The sequence below is a fragment of the Xyrauchen texanus genome, unplaced genomic scaffold (assembly GCF_025860055.1).
Source record: "Xyrauchen texanus isolate HMW12.3.18 unplaced genomic scaffold, RBS_HiC_50CHRs HiC_scaffold_122, whole genome shotgun sequence".
In the NCBI taxonomy this organism is placed as follows: Eukaryota; Metazoa; Chordata; class Actinopteri; order Cypriniformes; family Catostomidae; genus Xyrauchen; species Xyrauchen texanus.
The window spans coordinates 60744-70579 of NW_026265564.1; the positions used below are offsets into that span (position 1 = coordinate 60744).

The following is a 9836-nucleotide window of genomic DNA, read 5'->3' on the forward strand; positions in this document are numbered from 1 at the left end:
TCACCGGAAAGATAACGTTTTCTGCTATATGTGAACAAAACAGTAATAGTAGTTTTTGTTTTTTATTAAACGTGCAAGGGCATCTAAGCATTTTCACTAGTAGACTACAAACTTGTTAAATGAGAGACGGACATCTCTGGCTTCACATGTTCGATAAAGAGTCAGCTTCACACAATCCTATAAAGCAAAGATCATTAAGTTCATATCAAACAGTTCTTCTTGCAGCCGCTGGACAGTCGTGTTCATCTCTTCTTTCAGAGCGGCTTCAGCCTGTTTTTTCTGAGCAGTCGTGTCACTTCGTTTCTGTCACGATCCCTTGTTGTCTGCCCCGTGTTTTCTGTTTCACTCAGCACGTCACACTCCATGTCACGTTCCTTGTGATCCGGCCCGTGTTTTCACCAGTCGTTGTCTAAGAAAACTACACTTCCCATCTTTCCTTGCCCTCACCACCTGCCAGCACTCACTCATTGTTTTCACCTGCTTATCGTTTAGTTCCATCACCTCGTGTATTTAAACCCTGTTTGATTTCCTTTCCCTTGTCGATCGTTCAATGTTCACGTTTCATGTTGTTGCTTCCCTGGCCGTTGTCGGCTGTGTCATTCGTGTTTGTGTCAACCCATGTTCACCGGTGTATTAGTTTAGTTTAGTTTCGTTTCTCCCATCGTGGACTTTTCTTTGTTCCAGAGTCTGTTTATTTTTGTCCTTTACAATAAAACCGCGTTTGGATCCGCACCTCTCGGCTGTCTTGTCCTGCTTCCACACCAGTCGTAACAGTTTCTCTCAGACATGATGTTTCTTTTCCATTCGGCCACCAGCTGATTTTTATTCTGCATTCTACCGAAAGGAGAGTGTTTGTGCCGTTTAAAATCAGGTAGAACAGACCAAGAATAAAATAAAATGTTAAGAATTGAAAACAAAATAAAATTGACTCAAGCTGTGTCCCAAATGACACACTATGCACTTACAAAATGTAGTATGCTCTCAGCCGTGTAGTGTATCAGTTTTTAAAGTGCAGAATCGTCCTAATTGGAACATTTAAAGTTTTTTCACTCCACAGAAGCGTTAGCCATTTAACAGCTGACGGAAGTGATGTTTCAAACTCAAGCGTTGTGTTGCCGCTAGATTTACTGAACTATCCACCCTCAGTTCAACACTTATACCTCAATAATATACAGTAGCGCTTCTAGCTTGTTTGGTGCCCTTGCGAAACCCGCTTCAACACTGGGGTTGGGGGCTGTTGGGTGTTGGGGGGTTGCCACCACCTCTTGGTTTCAAAACTCTCTTCTATTGACAAATTCATCCAGATCTGACAAGAGCCCTTAAAGTGATAGTTGTGAAATGTATTTTAACAATCTAAACGTTTGTTTTATTCAGTTTTCCCACTAATCACTAGAATGGTCATAACATATAAACAATAGATTATATTTCTAATCTGTCTGCTGCTCTATATTGCCCACAAAATTATGTTTATTTCACACACTCTATGTTTTCCTCTAGCTTGTAATTAAAATGGAGTTGTCTGATGAAGTATGGAGGCCGGAGAAGATTTGTGTGAAATCTTATTGATAAAGGATAATTAGCCTTAAATAATAATACATATATGTATATCATGTGTGTGATGTGATATGAATATGAATATAATATGAATTTGGATATGAATACCATATTCTGGCACAGAATTGCATTTTTTGAATTTTGGACTCAGGCTGGAAAGGGTTAATTCACCACAAATATTCAAGCAGATGATGCAATTTGAAAACTCATTTTATTTAAAATAGAAACTTTTCTCAATTGTTCTCAGACTTTTGGACTCCACTGTACGACTGTAAGTAGAACTTCTTAATATATTGTTACATTTACTCACTATATTATATGTACTATATGTTTGACTTCCCTAATTTGACTTCATGATCTTGTTTCATAATGTCTCTGCAGGTGTTTTCATGCTTCATTGAATGAAGATTATTTATAAAATGTGAGATAATGTCCTGATCTAACTAATGACACAAATAATATCAATAAATCAACTTTTAAACAAAGACAGGAAACTTCAATAATGTAATATTTTATTAGTTTATTGAATTTTGACAAGAGAAATCTGAAAGACAAAAGCACACATATACTTGTGTGAATAGAAGTCACTGTTAGTCTCCATGTGAGACATGAGTGAGAAGAGCAGAAGAGAATCCAGAGGATCTACTCAGAACACTGATCTCTCCTCACTTCTCCAGTGACTGACAGCTGCTCTTTCTGTTTGGCCTCACAGCTCACTGTGACCGCCTTCATCCACTCGTCCTGAGAGAGAGTCAGACTGCTGCTCCAGCTGTACAGACCGCCCTTCTCCAGGACCCCAGCACTGCTCTTCTCAGACCTGCTGCTCCTGTCCACCTTCCAGCTCAGGCTCCAGTCTGAGGGGAAGCCCTTGTTGGCCACACACATCAGTGTTGCTGTGTTCTTTGTGGAAATCTCTTCACTGGAGGGCTGCAGGACGCTCACTTTAGGACGAGTGATGCCTGACAAATACACAATAGACAACTTCAAAAGAAGAAAAGATTTCTTTCTCCAGATTGAAACTAAATCAATTACATTAGTCAATTATATATTTTGAAGATCTTTAAAGATATCATTGAAAACTTTCAACATTAAACTGCAAGTTTGTTTCTTCATGTTGATCTGTTCAATCATATAAAGAACAATTTATTTCCCCAAAGACTCTGAATGACCAAAATGATGAAATGATGAATAAAGTTCACATATCTTTATATGTTTGCAGTTTGACTTACACAAAAGTTCAAGAATATTTTCCTTCATAAATTTCTCTTTCTACATTCAGAAATAACTATGAAAAGACATTGCCCAACCTCAAGAGAATAGAAAAGAAAATTCTGTACAATGATGAACTTTTAACAGTTCATTTGGTGAAAGAATTCCTCCAGTAAAACTTTATATGTTACATATTACATTAAGAAACATTTCATATTGAAGGAGCATTTTATGAACTCTTGATAATGTTCGTCATTTAAACACAGAGTCATTTAACATCTCCAAAAACTGAATAACATCTCACTTCTGTACCAGCAACAAATTCACATGTGCTGACAAAGTGTAAATTAAGTGTCTTTAAAGTTCACCTTCATTTCTGGAAAAACAGCCAAATTATTCAATCTGTCTAATCAGATATTATTAATAAATAATGAAATATAAATCAAAAAAGTGAGAGAAATCACTGAACTCATATGTGTGTCAATTCAACATAAAACTGACACATTCCACATTATAAAAACACATAAAACATTAAAATGATGATTTGATGATTTACTTACTGCCAACATCCAGTCTGGTGCCGCTGCCGAAAGTCCACCACAGTGATACAAACTAATAGAACAGCTGCACAAAAACCTCTGAGCGCTTCACTAACTGCACTTTAAACACATGATCACAAACACATCTTTACACAACACACATTCAAACATGATTCATTTCATATTGTCATCAACTACTGTTTCAAAAATACAATAAAAACATTCATATTACATTCATAATTATATACAACATGTTTATTACAATGTAATAACTCCTCTATAACACATTTGATTTAGTTTGATCTACTGAATGCTCATGAGATTTCCACAATGAACAAAAATCATTCGAATTTCATCCAATTGTAATTAATAACTAAAAGATAAAGATTGAAATGTATGAATGTAATTTGACATGTAATTGTTTCTTATTTCTGCTGTTCTCCTGTAACGCTCACATTTTCTGCTGAGAGGAAACAGTTTTGAATGTCCGCCCCTCTGATTAAAGCACAATATCAGACTGTCTGTTAGTCAGGACTGTCAAACCAACATCACTGTTCCTTCAGTTCTCACTCATTCACAGTAAAGATGACAGCACACGCTCTCATTATCTGCTCTCTACTGCTTTTCATTGCTGGTGAGAATCTGTTTCAGTGCATTTCACTAATATAAACTCAATTTAACTGTAGAAAGTTTTTTTATTGTTATTTCAAGTGTCAAAAAGCTCTTGTGAAATAATATTTTATTTTATTTTGTGTTTCAGAGTGTAATGGACAGTACACGGTCACTCAGAGTCCCTCAATAACAGCTCAACCAGGACAACAAGTTCAAATAAACTGTAAAACCAGCAGTGATGTCTACTGGGAGAGTACTGATTATAGTAGTAGTGATGGACACTACTTGAGCTGGTACTTACAGAAACCTGGAGAAGCTCCTAAACTCCTCATATATCTGAACCAACACCCTTCAGTCTGGAACTTCATCTAGATTCAGTGGCAGTGGATCTAATAGTGATTTCACTCTGACCATCAGTGGAGTCCAGACTGAAGATGCAGGACATTATTACTGTCAGAGTTATCACAGTGGTGGTGTGTTCACACAGTGATAAAGAGTCGTACAAAAACCTCCTTCAGTGAAAGAGGAACTACTGATACAGAAACAGTTTCTCTGAATGTTTCATTATAAATTGACATGGACACAAAGTTTTAGATTTTGATATTTCACACTCAACACTACATATGAAACTGGACGACACATTTTATTATAAAGGTCAATTCAGTCATTTTTGGTTGATGTTTTACTGGCTGATATGACACTAGTCTTAAACTTTACTGACACCTATCCATGTGAATACAGCATCATGCAAACATAAAACATTTGTTTTCACAGATGTCATATTTGAATGTAATTCATCACTTTAAACAATAGATTCAGAAATGAATGAAAGTGGATGAGGATGTGCTGCTGTCACTGATATTCTGTGTTGAATCATGAGGAGATGTTCCAGTATACACAAGTCCAGATGTTTATTTTAGGAGTTATAACTTTCATTATATGACTTATATGATAGTCGTAGAATGAACATAGACTGTTTGCACAATGTTATCAAGCTTATCAAGTCAGATTTGAATCTCTTTAGTTCGATTACTTCAGCATTCAAACTGTGTATGTTGATAAATAACTCGTCAGTCTCTGTGATTTTGACAATCTTGGAAGCTGGTCTGGGATAAATTGGCCAAATTATTATTATTATTATTTGTTTTGTTTTATATTGACAGCAGAATGTTGTTGTGATGACATCACAATCAGCCCAGTTTGCAGTCACCCCCACTTCTAAACTCGTTCTGGTGCCGGTGGTTCCCGCTGTTTCCAAAAACGATTAACGACTCAATAGAGCAGAAGTGAAACTGGTGTGTTCCAGTTCAGATCATTTAACCAATCAAACAGTGAATCTGAGAGTGTGAAAATCACATTTGCATTGTCAGTGTGGAATGATTGTGTTTCTCTCAGAATAGATCAGATCTGTCTCCAGTGACCATGTTCAAACCACAAGAGGATTCATTTAGTTTTACCAGTAAATGAATCTGTTCAACTATTAACGTTAAAAACATTTTTAGATTTCTTGATAAAATATTACATCTAATTTTCTCTGTTAGTAGAAAGACACTTTAAACAGTGAATTTGTTTTTGTCACAAATGTTTGTTGTTCAGAAACTTTATTATTATTTTTGTGTAATGAAACATGCTTTAATCCTGAAGGAAACTGCTGCATCACTGCAATAACACTCACACACACACCCACACACACACACACACACACACACACACACACACACACACACACACACACACACAGAATGAAGAACATTTAGTTTTTAGTCCCTGCTTCTGACCTTTGACCTCATTCATCATGTTGACCCGTAACAATTTGACCGTTTCATATATTGATGCAGCTCACTCTCATATCTAATTGTGCCATTTGAATCTCCAGAGACCTGTAACATCAGACAAAGACAAAATGTTCAATTGTTCAGATGCAAACTCACATCATAAATAACATCGAACTTTTGTTTTTTGCATTATCTGACGTGATCTTTAAACTAATTTACATTTAGACTCTTTGCATTGGCGGCACTATGGAAGCAAATCTGTCTCACCAGATTTTGAAATTAAAAAGCCATTGAATTTCTAGCACTGAATTTTTCAACATTGAAACTATGAATGTGAATTTGGCTTCTGAATTCAACTCTTCAAAATTTCAATAACTAATTTTTACTTTTATTTTTCAATGTTTTTCAAAAATTCAGAAACAAAAATTCACATTTAAAAATTCAAATCATTTATATTCAAGTTGCTCAAATTCAGATGGCAAAATTCTGTGTTAAATTCAGATTAAACATCCGGGACACCGAGGATAAGCAATCGATTCTGTATGAAATCGAACCATGTGACAGGATATCGCCGTTGCTTGAAATTACAGGAATGGCGTCAGCTATGACAACAAACCCAAACGATGGTGCTTCGTGAGTGTATTAACTGTTTTATTTGCCTTTTGTGAGATTCAGTAACAGGTAATACCTGACACGCTGCACATTAACAGAATGTTTTGGACAATATCTACGCTGAACTTTTAATGAAGTGGCGTTCGATAAAATTGTTAAAATTGATGGCCAATAATGTAACCGTAACCAAACCCTTAATATTATGCTTATTAAAGTTTAGTAACGTTAAGCCGTTTAAAACTTCCTTCTCTGACTGAGAACAGATGGCTTTTTGAGAAGCTATTGATCCATGCTGTGAGTGAAAACAATTCTTGTTTTAGTTTTGATGTATTGGTTATAATACATTAGCACATTGCTAAGTTTATCAAAAATCTGTCTGAAGACATAATTACACTTTTTTTCCCCTTGGGAATAAATGGTCACGGTTGATGATGTAAAATGTATCACTTCCTATGTGCCAAATTATTTCCCTGGAAACATAAAAGATGGTGGTGGTTTGTAATATTATAAATGCAAGGAGTTTTGTCAGTGAGCAGGTTAAGAGTATCATTATTACCTCATTCACCAGTGGATAGAAACATACATTTATTTAAATGGAAATGTGTTCTTGAAAATATATATATATATCTATTTTATTTTTTTCTATTATCTTACACTCCAAGCTTGCTTTTGGATAAGGAATGTTATGCGTTCTACCTTCTCTCTTTTATTACTATTAACAGGTAATAACTTGCAAATACACTCCATCACTGTATGGTGGGGTAATTGCTCAGCAGAGGATAAATATGCGCTGAATAGGGTGGTTAGGACAGCGTCAAGGATAATTGGGTTGGACCTCCCTAAGATCTGTGACATCTACAACATCCGCCTACTTAAAACTGGACTGAAAATACTGAAAGATTATTTGCACCCCGCTAATTCCCTTTTAATTCCTCTACCATCAGGTAGAAGGCTAAGAAGCATCAGATCCCGAACCACCCGCTTTTCAAATAGCACTTATCCACAAGTTGTGAGGTCCCTCAATTTACACCAACAATCGTTATCTGCTCTGCTTACACAATTATGTCCTTCTCTTCAGTATCACTAAATGCATTAGCATTTTATTTTATTTATTTATTTATTTGATCATTTATTATACTTATCCATTGGTAGCAACCCAAGAATTTGTTTTTTGATTTTGTTTTGTTTTTATTGTATATGTCATGTCTGATGATGTGTTGTAATTTTGGTCCAATACTCTCTTGTACTGTCCTGAGTGAGCCAAATCACTAAAATGAATTCCAGGCGATTTGCATCCTTTTGGCAAATAAAGACTTGAACTTGAACTTGAACTTGCAGGAATATAGTTGGAATTGCCCCTTCTTCAGTATGAGACGCTGAGAGAAGCCTGCATGATATTGTGCCAGGTTAGAAAATAAGTCTGTGAAATGGGCAGAGCAAACTAACAACTTCGAATTAAACTGTTGCGGTATCCGATTATAGATAAACATCAACCACGCCTGTTGACATTTCTTTTCTGTGGAAAGGGTATGAAAAGTCCTCACATCCCCTGCACAGCCTGGAACATAACATTTATTTCCACGATCTGTCATTTTCCCTATGACCCTCGCTTGTTTCGATGATTCGGCTGCGCAGTTCCGCCTGACATTGAACATGGGCTGGCATATGCACATTTTTGGAGGCGTACATATTAATGATCCCGACTGTTGACGTCACAGTCGGTGTTATGTGGAGATTCGCCTATTTTTCAGGGGGTTTTTCAAAAACGAGATTTAAATAAGAAGGAGAAAACAATTGTGTTTCACTGTATGTCATGTCCATGTACTGAACTCTTGTTATTTAACTATGCCAAGATAAATTCAATTTCAAATTCTAGGGCACCTTTAAGAACTTCTAACGTTACACCTGTTAACACAGGCCTGAGTATGTGTGAAACTGCGACAAACATTCACATATCATACACCTCCGTCTTCCATCCGGTTCTCTTATATTTGAATTGGCGCTTATCGTTAATGTACCGTTAACGAACAACGAGCGCAGCTTCATTGAAATTAAAATTCACGCTTCTGTCTCGAAGCTCGTCTCCTTATAACACAGCTGTCTTATTGTTATTGACAATTTAATTAACATTAACAAGGAAATAAAGGGAGACTGTAACTTAAATAATTTAAAACTGGACGAAAAACAATTTAACAGGGCTTTCTGAACCGACGGCTGATCGAAGCCCGTCATTGCTAACGCTACACAGCAGTGTCTGAGGTAAATATTATCCTTTTTGCTTCTAGTATCAGTATGTAACACAAGGGCTAGTCTAACCAATATAACTATTAACTACAATACTAAATATTTCATTAAAATTATTTTTAAAATGTAAAAACGTAACTTACCTGAGGGTAAAAACGGGAAGAAATGGCGGACTCCTCAGTTTGAAAAATTAGCCAAACTGTCAGTCAACTTGTCTCTCGGAGGTTCATCTTCGCCAATCCACCAATAGGAATTCAAGGATGATGCAACGCATATACGCCACCAGAGGGCATTTTTACGATTATACATTTTTAATGTTACCTTCGACAGATTAAAACCTATGATTAAAGCCATCACAATATGGAATACAAAATAAAGAAAACACCTGGTCATTTTATTTTTTATTTAAAGGCAAAGCTCAAATCATACATTGACTAGATATTCATATTTTTTGACTCCTGTTTTTGACTACAACAGTCATTTTCATGGGTCTTGACTCAAAAAGTGTTGTGAATGTGTTGTGTAGGCCTATAATTATTGTGTAATCTTTAGTTTACACTTCAGTCATAAAACATGAATTATAACCATTTTAATAAAAACGGTTCTTTGCTCTCAAGGGTTCTACATAGAACCATAGCCGGTTGAAAGGGCACGCTGGCGTGTGGTGCCCGCTCCTTTCTCCGGCTAATCATTTGGCTTTAATGTTTAAATTGGATATTTATATATTTTTTAATTACCTTACAAGCTTCATAGGTAACCAGTCTGTACATGTCGCCCATGTTTTCCATCGTGATGTGGAATCGCGTTACAGTCTTTGGACTATTGTTGCTGTTTCTGGGTGTCTGCGGACCGTTAATCATCAACAGTTGTGTGATCCAGGACTTACACAATAGTGATATTGATATTTGCATGGACTCCTCTACAATGGCCTTAAGGTACACTTTTCGCCAGCTGCTAAACCTTAATGGGAATCATGCTTTGGGGACTGAACCACGCAGCACTTTGCACTACCTACGAATACTTCGCCTAAAACGTTACCTACATCGATCATCACGGAGTGGGTACTTATGTTCGTCTCAAAATAATGTTTTTTATCTGACTGTGTTGCGTAAACCGCTGAAGTCACCATGGAGACTGCCATTTAATAATTTGGCAGTCTTGCGTGAGGAGGCTGCACCAGCCTCGGCTGCACCGGTACGATTGCTGGAATCTGCACTGATAAATGTGCACTCGATTAATAACAAAGCTTTGACTGTATGTGATCTAATTATGGATCAAAACTGGGATCTCA

General features: G+C 36.4%; 1 pseudogene; it reads left to right on the forward strand.

The window, feature by feature from the left end:
* The first annotated feature begins 3859 nt into the window (after positions 1-3859).
* Positions 3860-4773, forward strand: LOC127641633 (immunoglobulin kappa variable 4-1-like; annotated as a pseudogene).
* Positions 4774-9836: the final 5063 nt, after the last annotated feature.